The 12219-nt window shown below is 29.8% G+C and overlaps 1 protein-coding gene across 1 annotated transcript in view; it reads left to right on the top strand.

Annotated features, from left to right (window-relative positions):
• Positions 1–3260, top strand: part of LOC111675248 (nuclear speckle splicing regulatory protein 1) — a 26015-nt gene extending 22755 nt beyond the window's left edge. The window contains exon 3 of the mRNA XM_046947291.1: positions 3245–3260. The gene's annotated coding sequence lies outside the window, so the exon portion shown is untranslated. The remainder of the gene's footprint in view (positions 1–3244) is intronic.
• Positions 3261–12219: the final 8959 nt, after the last annotated feature.

The following is a 12219-nucleotide window of genomic DNA, read 5'->3' as shown; positions in this document are numbered from 1 at the left end:
AGACTATAGACTAGACTATAGACTAGACTATAGACTAGACTATAGACTAGACTATAGACTAGACTATAGACTAGACTATAGACTAGACTTTAGACTAGATTATAGACTGGACTAGACTATAGACTTAAATAAAGCCTGACATTCATATCATGAATAGAATAATTTTTAAACTACATTTTTTAAAATAAAGCAAATTTTCTTTTAATTTATAGTTTTTGCACCATAATTTTGAGTCTCTGTAATGCTTAGTTCTATACGTATACATAATATTATTTGCTTTCCGTAAATAAATAAACAATCATACGCCTACAATTTAAAAATATATAAAACCATATCATTACAACTAAACAAATCAAGTTTCAATTTTAAAAATATTTAAAAATTATAAATATATGTTAAATTTTACAAAGTATTGCAGTAAAACTCTTCAAGGTTGTGTCTTTATGTGGTTTTGCATCTAATCTCTTTTTCCTTTGGCCGCCTCATCACTGCATACATGTACATACATACATATGTATGAACATATAACTAATAAATAAAATATCAAATACTAAAATGAAAATTGCATTATTTTTAATATTTTCAAACAAAATTTTCAATTTCCTTTATAACCCGAAAAAAAAACTTAAAGGAAAAAAAATGCAAAAATTGTATTAAAATAAATGAATGAATAAGCAAACGAGTAAGAAAACTAGAACACACATACATATTAACCACAACAATATATTTCAAATAAAATAATTTTTGAGAAATATATTCACAAAAACAACTAAAACATTTAGTATTAGTCTTAAAACCTACACATTTACATGTCAGCATATGTGTGCTAGAAAATCTCCCTCTACACCTACCAAAACCCTTTTAACTGTCATATATGTATGTATGTTGAAAAAGAGAGACTAAAAAGAAGACGTTATGTGTGTGAAGAAGAAATATTAAAAATTCACAAGAGAGTCTTTTATAATGACCTTGAAATGCCAATTATAACCAAAAATGCGCACTGACACGTAAATAATAAAATGCATACTTGACGATGCAATAACAAAAACAACAACAATTATTTGTAATAGAGAAAATATAAGACAATTTGTTTATTTGTAATCGTAACAAATATTTAAAAGGAAATAATGAATAGTTGTGATCACTTCAATTTTTTTATTATGAATAAAACTTGCAGACTAAAGAATACACTATTAGACTACATACTAGGACTAAACTTTTAAACTGCAATTCAAACTGTGGACATTGTCATACAATGTCCACAGTGTAGACTATGCTGAAGTGCAAACTATGGAATAGGCCATTGTTTAAAGACTCTACAGTGCAGACTATAGAGTATACTAGACTACAGATCTAACGGGCAGACTATAGAATAAAACATATTTCTACCAGACTGTGGACTGTAATATAGACTTATAAAAGGTCTATAGATAAGACTGTGGACAAGACAATAGACCTAACTTTAGTCCGGACTATAGATTATAAACTAATCCATACTAGTCTATAATGTAAACTAAATACTAGAGTTCTGATTATAAACTAAAATCTAGAGTATAGTCTGGACTGTAGGCCTGACTATAGTCTGAACTATATCCCTAACTATATTCTGGACTTTAGTTTGGACTGCCGTCTGGTCTAAAGTCTAGACTATAATCTGGACTACAGATTAGACTATAGATTAGTCTGGACTAAAGACTAGTCTGTAGTCTGCACTATTGTCTAGTCTATAGTCAATTCTATATTCTGGACTATAGTCTAGGCAAGAGTCTGGATTATCATCTGGTCAATATTCGGATATAAACTAGACTATAGACGAGACTTTTGTTCAGACCTTTGTTCAGACCATAGTATGATCCAGACCACAGACTAGCGTACAGTCCATAATATAGACTAGACAATAGTCTAGACTATAGTCAAAAGTATAGTCCATGGGCTATGGACTTGATATTACTAGAGTCTAGACTATAGTACAGACTAAATACTAGACTACAGAGCAGACTAAAGATTAGACTATAAAACATACTATAAAACAGTAGACTAGATTAAACTGTAGACTAAACTATATTCTAGCCTTTAGTTCAGTCTAAAGTCCAGACTATAGACTAGACTGTAGTCCGAACCATAGACTCGATTATAGACCAGACTAACGACAATATTATAATCTACACTATAGACTAGACTATAATGCATATCATAGTTTAGAATATAGACTTTGAACTAGACTTTAGTCCAGAATATAGACCAGACTACAGTACGGGCTAGACTAGACAATAGTGGAGACTATAGACTAGGAAATATTGAACACTATAGACTGTATTCCAGATTAAAGACTAGACTGTAGTCATGACCATATCCTCGATTATATATTCCAGACTATAAACTAGACTATTATGCAGAATATAGTCTAGAATACAGACTTTTTACTAGACTATAGTCTAGACTTCGGACTATACTCTTGTTAAGACTATATACTAGACTATAATGCAGAGTAAAGTCTGGAATATAGACTATAAACTAAACTATATTCCATTCTAAAGGCTAGACTGTAGTCCGGACCATAGTGCTAACTATATACTAGATTGGACTGGACTAAATTATTGTCCAGTCTATGGTCTAGAATATATGCTAGACCATAGTCCATTCCATAGACTATAGTGCAGACTATTTATTAAATTGGACTGTACTAAATTATTGTCCAGTCTATAGTCTAGAATATAGACTAGAGAATTGTCCATACTATAGACTAGACTAAAGTACAGATTACATTAATTTGTATTAATCAAAACTGTTTAAAAACAAATTATTTTTAAAACCTGAAAAATAGTTTGTAATGTAGATTTTTATTTAAGTAAAGTGTACCTTTAATTATGGCACACAGTTTAAATATACCAAAAAAAATATATATATATAACAACACAACATTTTAATTTCCTGCTTATTAGAGAGGAAAAATACAAAGAATAGTTTTGGGTTAAAAAACATTTGACAAAAACTCATGCATGCTTGCACATGTAGACATTCCAACAATCATAGCAATAACAAAACTACTAAAATTTTTAAAGACACATTGGGGTGCTAATTGAAAAAATAGTATTTTTTATAAATTTCATTTCTAGAGAATTTATTTAGATTTTAACAATAATTTTTAATTATTTCTTTAATTTTAGGTAAGTCCAACTTTCGCACACATAAAATATAATACAACCCATTGTGCATTGAATACAAATTCGACCATCACGTACAGCAACATGGTGATCTGGTGAATTGTCTGGCAGGATATTTTTCGGCAACATGAATCAATGAATAAAGGAAAGAGTAAGTGAATGAATGAATAGTTAGTGTAAGTGTGAGAGTATAAGAGAATTTGAAGAGAAATGCGGAAGATCTTTTAGGTCATATTTTATTTCAAAATTTTTCAGATTGCTAAGATAATTGGCCTTTGTGTTATCTAATGTTTTTAATAATAGTAACCAGTCATCATGTCCTTTCAACTAGTCAAATAATTAGATTCCATACCTGCAGGGCATATTTAACTGCACAAATACCTAGAAGAAATTCAAATGCATACATATATATGTGTTAGTTTTTGTTGTAACTGTTTGTAAACCCTCTATTTTATATTTTAACAAGCTTGACAATTTTTGCCAAATATTATTGGTAACCTGAACAGCACATACACACACACACACTCTCATACACCATTTATGTACAGATCAAAACATGTGTGGCCCATTCAAGTTTTTATATTCTATTTGTTGCTGTTGTCTGTTAAAAGTTTAAAAAAGAATTTTCGTTAAAAGAGCATTTTGTATCGCCTCGTTATTTTTAAGCTTTAAGGCATTTTTCTTTTTATTTTCATACGAATTTCTTTTTTGGCATTTTGTTGGTTGCATTTTGCAATTGTACAAGTTTGTTGAAAATAAACGAACTACCACCAACTATTGAACAAAATAAAAGGGAGAGAAAATGTCTAAAAGGAGAGAAAATATATGAGGAATGGGAAAAATATGTCTGCTGCAGAAAACAATTCGTTTCCTTTTTACGATTATTTTTAAAAATATAAAAAAACATAGTCGAACATATTTTCTATAATACGTTTTTATTATAAATAAAGGACCTACTGCAAGTTGGTATAATCCGGCAAATAAAGTAGTCTGTAGTCTACACTATATACCGATCTATAGACTACAGGCTCTACTATAGACTGGAATATAGACTAGACTATAGACTACACTAGACTAGACTCTAGAGTAGACTATAGACTATACTATAGACTAGACTATAGACTAGACTATAGACTAGACTATAGACTAGACTATAGACTAGACTATAGACTAGACTATAGATTAGACTATAGGCTAGACTATAAACTAGACTATAGACAAGACTATAGATTAGACTATAGACTAGACTATAGACTAGACTATAGAATAGACTATAGACTAGACTATAGACTAGACTATAGACTAGACTATAGACTAGACTATAGACTTAGACTAGACTATAGACTAGACTATAGACTAGACTATAGACTAGACTATAGACTAGACTATAGACTAGACTATAGACTAGACTATAGACTAGACTATAGACTAGACTATAGACTAGACTATAGACTAGACTATAGACTAGACTATAGACTAGACTATAGACTAGACTATAGACTAGACTATAGACTAGACTATAGACTAGACTATAGACTAGACTATAGACTAGACTATAGACTAGACTATAGACTAGACTATAGACTAGACTATAGACTAGACTATAGACTAGACTATAGACTAGACTATAGACTAGACTATAGACTAGACTATAGACTAGACTATAGACTAGACTATAGACTAGACTATAGACTAGACTATAGACTAGACTATAGACTAGACTATAGACTAGACTATAGACTAGACTATAGACTAGACTATAGACTAGACTATAGACTAGACTATAGACTAGACTATAGACTAGACTATAGACTAGACTATAGACTAGACTATAGACTAGACTATAGACTAGACTATAGACTAGACTATAGACTAGACTATAGACTAGACTATAGACTAGACTATAGACTAGACTATAGACTAGACTATAGACTAGACTATAGACTAGACTATAGACTAGACTATAGACTAGACTATAGACTAGACTATAGACTAGACTATAGACTAGACTATAGACTAGACTATAGACTAGACTATAGACTAGACTATAGACTAGACTATAGACTAGACTATAGACTAGACTATAGACTAGACTATAGACTAGACTATAGACTAGACTATAGACTAGACTATAGACTAGACTATAGACTAGACTATAGACTAGACTATAGACTAGACTATAGACTAGACTATAGACTAGACTATAGACTAGACTATAGACTAGACTATAGACTAGACTATAGACTAGACTATAGACTAGACTATAGACTAGACTATAGACTAGACTATAGACTAGACTATAGACTAGACTATAGACTAGACTATAGACTAGACTATAGACTAGACTATAGACTAGACTATAGACTAGACTATAGACTAGACTATAGACTAGACTATAGACTAGACTATAGACTAGACTATAGACTAGACTATAGACTAGACTATAGACTAGACTATAGACTAGACTATAGACTAGACTATAGACTAGACTATAGACTAGACTATAGACTAGACTATAGACTAGACTATAGACTAGACTATAGACTAGACCATAGACTAGACCATAGACTAGACTATAGACTAGACTATAGACTAGACTATAGACTAGACTATAGACTAGACTATAGACTAGACTACAATGTATTTTGTAGATGAAAATCCAGAATTTAGACTAGACTATCAATAAACTTTTATCTTCAGTGTGTAAGGGGAAAACAATGCGTTTTCAATCACTAGTTTGTGCTTTAGTAGCAGTCGCAAATTCTATTTATTTTAATAGTTTTACCCAAAATTTGTACTTTTTCACATATTCTTTACATTTTTGTTAAGTATCATTCTTTTTTAAGCCGTTTAAATATATATTTCTTCTTATTTGTACCAAAAAAAGAAGAAAAAGATGATAATAAAATAAATGATTTTTGCAGTTTTGTTGGCAAAAACTTTTTAGGCATATTAAATAAAAATAAAATACCACCACATGTTTCTGCCGATTCATGAAGGCTGGAAAGGTATGCAGTTACGCTGTTTTATCTTTAAGACGTACAAAGGTATACTAAGCTTTTTAGTGCACATACATAGATGCATACATATACACATACTAAATATCAAATACACCAAAAACAGACAATTGTAGTTTAATATTTGTATGACTGTAAATTGCATACACAACATGCCTGCGGACATATTCACTGGCTAGTATTTGAACAGTAAGGTGGCGCTATTTAGTAGGAAAACAAAATCATTAGCTCTTATTTAAATCAAATATTTACTCATAGATCATGATCTTTATTAACTTATTAAAAATGTTCTACTTTTTTTGGGACGATCTTAATTTATAGATTTGTGGTGTTTCTGTGTTGTTTATGTGTTAACATCTACGTACATAAGTATGTATGAATGTTTGTTTATAAATGTCTTCGTTGTCTTCGTATTTGTATGTCATGGTTGTTTTAATTGAATTTACACCTGAGTGACCATCAGAAGAACTTTAACTTTAACATCCACATTCATTTCAAATGCAAACATTTAAAGGTTGACTCTTGATTTCTTTTGTCCCTGTTTCTGACTCTTCTCAGCATCTCTTCCTTTATAACTGACTGCTGCTTCTGATGGTGCTCTTTGACCTTATGTTTCTTATTAAATGATTTAGTGACATGCAGAAATGTTTATTACTTAAAGATGAAATGTCAAAATTAAATGGTTTTTAACATTTCAAAAGATGACGGTTATTTTATGTTTAAGAAACATTTGTTTGTTTTAAATTAAATCAACTAAATTAAATAGACTTAATTATATATAATCCAGACTATAAACTAGACAATAGTTTCGACTATAGACTAGACAACAGTTCCGACTATAAACTAGACTTAAATTCAAACTATAGCCTAGACTCTAGTCCAGACTGTAGACTACATTATATTTTAGACTACAGACTAAACTATAGGCCAGAGTATAAACAAGGCTAAAGTCCAGACCATAGACTATACTATATTACAGACTATAGGCTAGTATATAACCCAGACAATAGACTAGACTATAGTCCAGACCATAGTTCCGACTATAGACTAGACTATGTTCTAAACTATAGACTAGACTGTAGACTACATTACATTTCAGGCTATAGACTAGACTATAGTCCTAACTATATAGTAGACTACAGTCGTGACTATAGATTAGAATGCAGTCCACATTTTAGACGAGACTATGGTCTAAACTATAGCATATAGTCCAGACTATAAACAAGGCTATAGTCCAGACCATAGAATAGACTATAGTCCAGACCATAGACTAGACTGTAGTCCAGACCATAGACTAGACTATAGTCCAGACTATAGACTAGACTTTAGTCCAGGTTATAGACTGAGCTATAGTTCAGACTATAGACTTTATAGATTACATTATATTCAAGACTAAAAATTATACTAAATTCCAGATTTCAGACTAGACAAAACTTCTGACTATAGACTAGACTAAATTTCACCCCCTAGACTAGACTATAGTCCAGACTATAGACTTAACTATAGTCCAGAATAACAGTCACACTTAAGTCGAGACTAAAAATTGACTATAGTCCAAACTGGTGATTAGACTATAGTCCTAACTATAGAGTAGACTATAGATTAGAGTACAGATTTGACTGTATATAGACTATAGATTAGACAGAAGTCCGCACATTAGATTCGAATCTAGTCCATACTATAAACTGAACTATAGTCCAGAATATCGAACCAAACTGTTGATCTAGACTATAGTCTAGATTACAGTGTAAACTATAAACTACACTTCAGTCCAGATAAAAGACTAGTTTTTAGACGCGACTATAGAATATACTATAGTCCAGACATTAGACTATAGCCCAGAATATGCACTAGACTGTAGTCAACACTATAGAACAGACTAGTGTCCACACTATAGACTTTTCTATAGTCCAGACTAATGACAAGACTAGGGTCCAGACTATTGATTAAACTATTGTCACTAATATAGACTAGATGCTAGTCTATTGTCCGAACTATAAACTAGACTGTAGTCCAGACTATATACTTAAGTTTATTTATAAAGTTATATTTAAGACTATAGACTATACTCTTGACTAGACTACAGTTCGAACTATAGGCAGTTTACTTAGTAGCGACTACAGTATAGACTTTCTGATCAATACAGATTACTGTGTTTTTTAATCAATACCTTAATATATTCCAATTTTAATAAAAACTCATTCAATTTGTCAAACATACAACTATCAATCATATCCATAACTTATCCAATTAACACTTTAGTTGTTGTGTTAAAAAAAAAAAAAAAAAAACAATTAAATAATTTGTAAATATTTAAAACAATTAGAAAAAAATTTACATATAAATGAATTATTTTTTCTCGACATTTATATCATAGAAATAAATTCAATTAAAATTTGTTTTCTAAACAAATTTCATTTGATTATTTTTTTATGATTTTAGTATTTTAATACATTTATAAATTGTTTGTAATACGATTACAAAACTATTTTTCAATTCGGATTTTGTTTTTTTTTTGTTGTCTATTCACATTAAAAAAAGTGAAAATAAAATCAAAATTATTTTATCCATTCAATAACATAGAAATTATAATGAAAAACAAACTCCAACTAAATCCTTGTTTTTATACAAAAATTAAAAAAAGTGAAAATAAAATCAAAATTATTTTATCCATTCAATAACATAGAAATTATAATGAAAAACAAACTCCAACTAAATCCTTGTTTTTATACAAAAATGCATAATTTATTACACAAAATTGCAACAAAAACTATTTTAATACAATAAATATTGTTATTATTTTTGTAGTGTAGTTTTTTTTTGTTTTCCAATTTAAATATTTTGGCAACAATAAATAAATATTCTTTTAATAAATCAAGTTAATATGAAAAGTAAAAGTCTTGTTGAGACAGAGAGTTGAAGAAAATATGAAAATATAATAAATAAATCCTTAGGAGGAAAGTCGTATAGTTTTTAAACTAATTTAATAAAACATTTTTAAACAAAAATATAAATTTTCGTTTAGTTTATACATATATATAGACGAAGCAGGCAGAGGTTCTCAAACTGCTTAAGTGAAAGTCGAAATATGACAGAACCATCGATTGGATTATAATTAGGTTTAATCAGTTCAATTTAAGTTTCATTGATTGTTGAATAGCCTATAGTCAATACTATAGACTATAGTCAAGACTATAGACTAGACTGTAGTCCAGACTAGACTGTAGTCCAGAGTAGACTAGACTATAGTCAAGACTATAGACTATAGAAATGTCTAAACTTTAGACTAAACTAAAGTCCAGTACAAGACTGGACTTAACCGGTTTTTTGTATAGCCTATTGTCTGGTTTATAGTCTACAGTCTGGACTATAGTCTAGTCTATAGACTAGTATACTGTCGATACTATAAACAAGACTTTAGGTTAGACTATAGTCTAGATTGTAGACAAAACTATAGTCAAACCTGTAAGTTTTGTCTACAATCTAGACTATAATACAGTCCACCAACACTATATCCCAATTTATAATATGGGCTAGTCTAGTCTATAGTCTAGACTATAGTCTAGTTTAGAATATAGTCTACTAGACTATAGTCTGAACTATAGTCTAGTTTAGACTATAGTTAACTATAGCCTAGTTTAGACTATAGTTAACTATAGTCTACATAGTTTAGACTATAGTGTAAACTATAGTCTATAGTTCTAGTCTAGTCAATAGTCTAGTCTTTAGTCCAATGTATAATCTACTCTATAGTCTAGTCTAGTCTAGTCTATAGTCTACTCTATAGTCTAGTTTATAGTCTAGTCTATAGTTTAGTCTATAGTCTACTCTATTGTCTAGTATATAGACTAGTCTATAGCCTATAGTCTTTGGTGTAGTCTATAGTCTACTTTACTATAGACTAGACTACACACTAGACTAAAGGCTAGACTATAGTCCATACGATAGACCAGACTATCGTCCATTTTATAGACTAGACTATAGTCCAAACTATAGAGAAAACTAGAGTCCAATCTATAGAGAAGACTATAGTCCAGACTATACACTTGACTATAGAGACTTTAGTTCAGAATATAGACTAGAGTGTAGTCTAGACTATAGACTAGACTTTAGTCCAGACTATATAGACTTTAGCCTAGACTATATAATGGAATCTAGCTAGTTTAACTGGAATTGAATCGATTCTGGTTAATTCGACTAGAATTGAAACCATTCTAGTCAGTGCGACAAGCATCGATTCTATTCCGATTTATACATATATCAATCGATATATTTTAATAAGTTTGACTTCAATTGGATTGATTCTAGTCTATTCGACTAGAATTAGATCTTTTCTAGTCAGTTCATCTACATTTAGATAGAATCGATTGAATTCTATTAGAATTGGTTAGGTTTTGGTCAGTGTGTCTAGAATTAAATGTTCTCTATTTAGTTGGATTGATTAAAATCATTTCGGCTAGAACTAGATCGATTCTAGCTAATACGACCATTCTAGTTTATAAGTTAAAATTTGGATCGATTTAGGTATTTTGAATTAAAATCCAATATAGTCATTTTAATTAAAACTGAATTAAATTAAATCTACCAGTAATAAGATTTAAGAAAAATTCATCTAAAATTTACCTTCCAAATGAATGCAGTAAATCTTTATTGAGTGTCTCTGCCATTAAAATGAAAACGACAAAAATTATGTGCCAGAATTCAAGGTCCTTCCTTCCTACTTTTATGACTTACTATACATGTTATTCAACACTAACAACCCAGTAACTTTCATTCACAGTAATAACAACAATAACAAAAGAAAAAAATATGTAAGCAAATTGAAATCTGCATTTACACTCTCTTTGCTCTGTCAAGCAGTCAATGCAATTCTTTTTTTTTTGCATTTTTTGAACTTAACTCAACTTAAAGTCAAACTGACTAAAGAATTCCTAAACTTAATATAAAAGAAGAAGAATAATAATAAAAAATGGTGAACAACAATGTGTGAATGGCACCATTGTTAATCCCCACAACACTAGCATTCACTCACACGTACCTACACACAAATGCCAGGAAAAGGCCTATAAGGAAAATTATGCTAGCGAAAGGATGGATGGATGAATGTGTGTATGGATAAAAGAAGAGTGAAAATAAAAGAAAAATTATTAATTTATGATGTTTATATACTCGTAGTATTTGTTTTGAGTATGTTTCATATTGACATTTCAGTTTGTGTTTTTATTCTTTATACAACTTTTTCTTTCGTTTGGATTGTTTTCGTTGTATTATAATTTTTTTCTGCTCTGTACTCATTCATTAAACAATACACAGTCAAAACTTAATTTATAATGAAAACGTTTCTCTGTATGTAGACTCGAGAGTGTTTTCTTTTCTTTTTTCATTGTGTATCTTAATTTTTCGTTTGTGAATTTAATTTTATATGGGTGGAGTGAGAAGTATGGGACCAACTTACTTCTCGTGTACCCTTTAAATTTCGCTGTATTTCGTTTTAAACATCAAACGTTCTTTTCGACTTTTCATTCGTTAAGTTGCAAATTAATTTTTATGCGAAACAATTGCTTTATGTTTGTTTTGGCTGCGACTCAAAAACTTTACACGTCACTATTGTAACATTTTGTTTTCCTTTAAATTTTTTGTTTCGAGTTTATCCTTTATTTAATTATGACTGCCAAGTATGCATGTGAATGTACGTGTGTGACTAAATATTTATAGAGACAATTTTGAAAAGAGATGTTTTTTCTGACAAAATCTGTTTTAAACTGTTTATGCTCTACTTTAGACAATTTGATGAGAATTGGATCGATTACAGTCAAATTCAACGATATTCAATTGATTTGAAACAATTTGACTAGAATAGGATCGCTTCTGATCAGTTCAACTAGAATTACTTTATAACTTGATAACTAGTTAACTTGATAACTTTATAGCTTTAAAACTTTAAAACTTTAAAACTTTATAACTTTATAACTTTATAACTTTATAACTTTATAACTTTATAACTTTATAACTTTATAACTTTATAACTTTATAACTTT

The sequence above is a fragment of the Lucilia cuprina genome, chromosome 3, assembly GCF_022045245.1.
Source record: "Lucilia cuprina isolate Lc7/37 chromosome 3, ASM2204524v1, whole genome shotgun sequence".
Classification (NCBI taxonomy): domain Eukaryota; kingdom Metazoa; phylum Arthropoda; class Insecta; order Diptera; family Calliphoridae; genus Lucilia; species Lucilia cuprina.
Note: the sequence above shows the minus strand (reverse complement) of the source record. Positions and strands in the feature narration are given on the sequence as shown.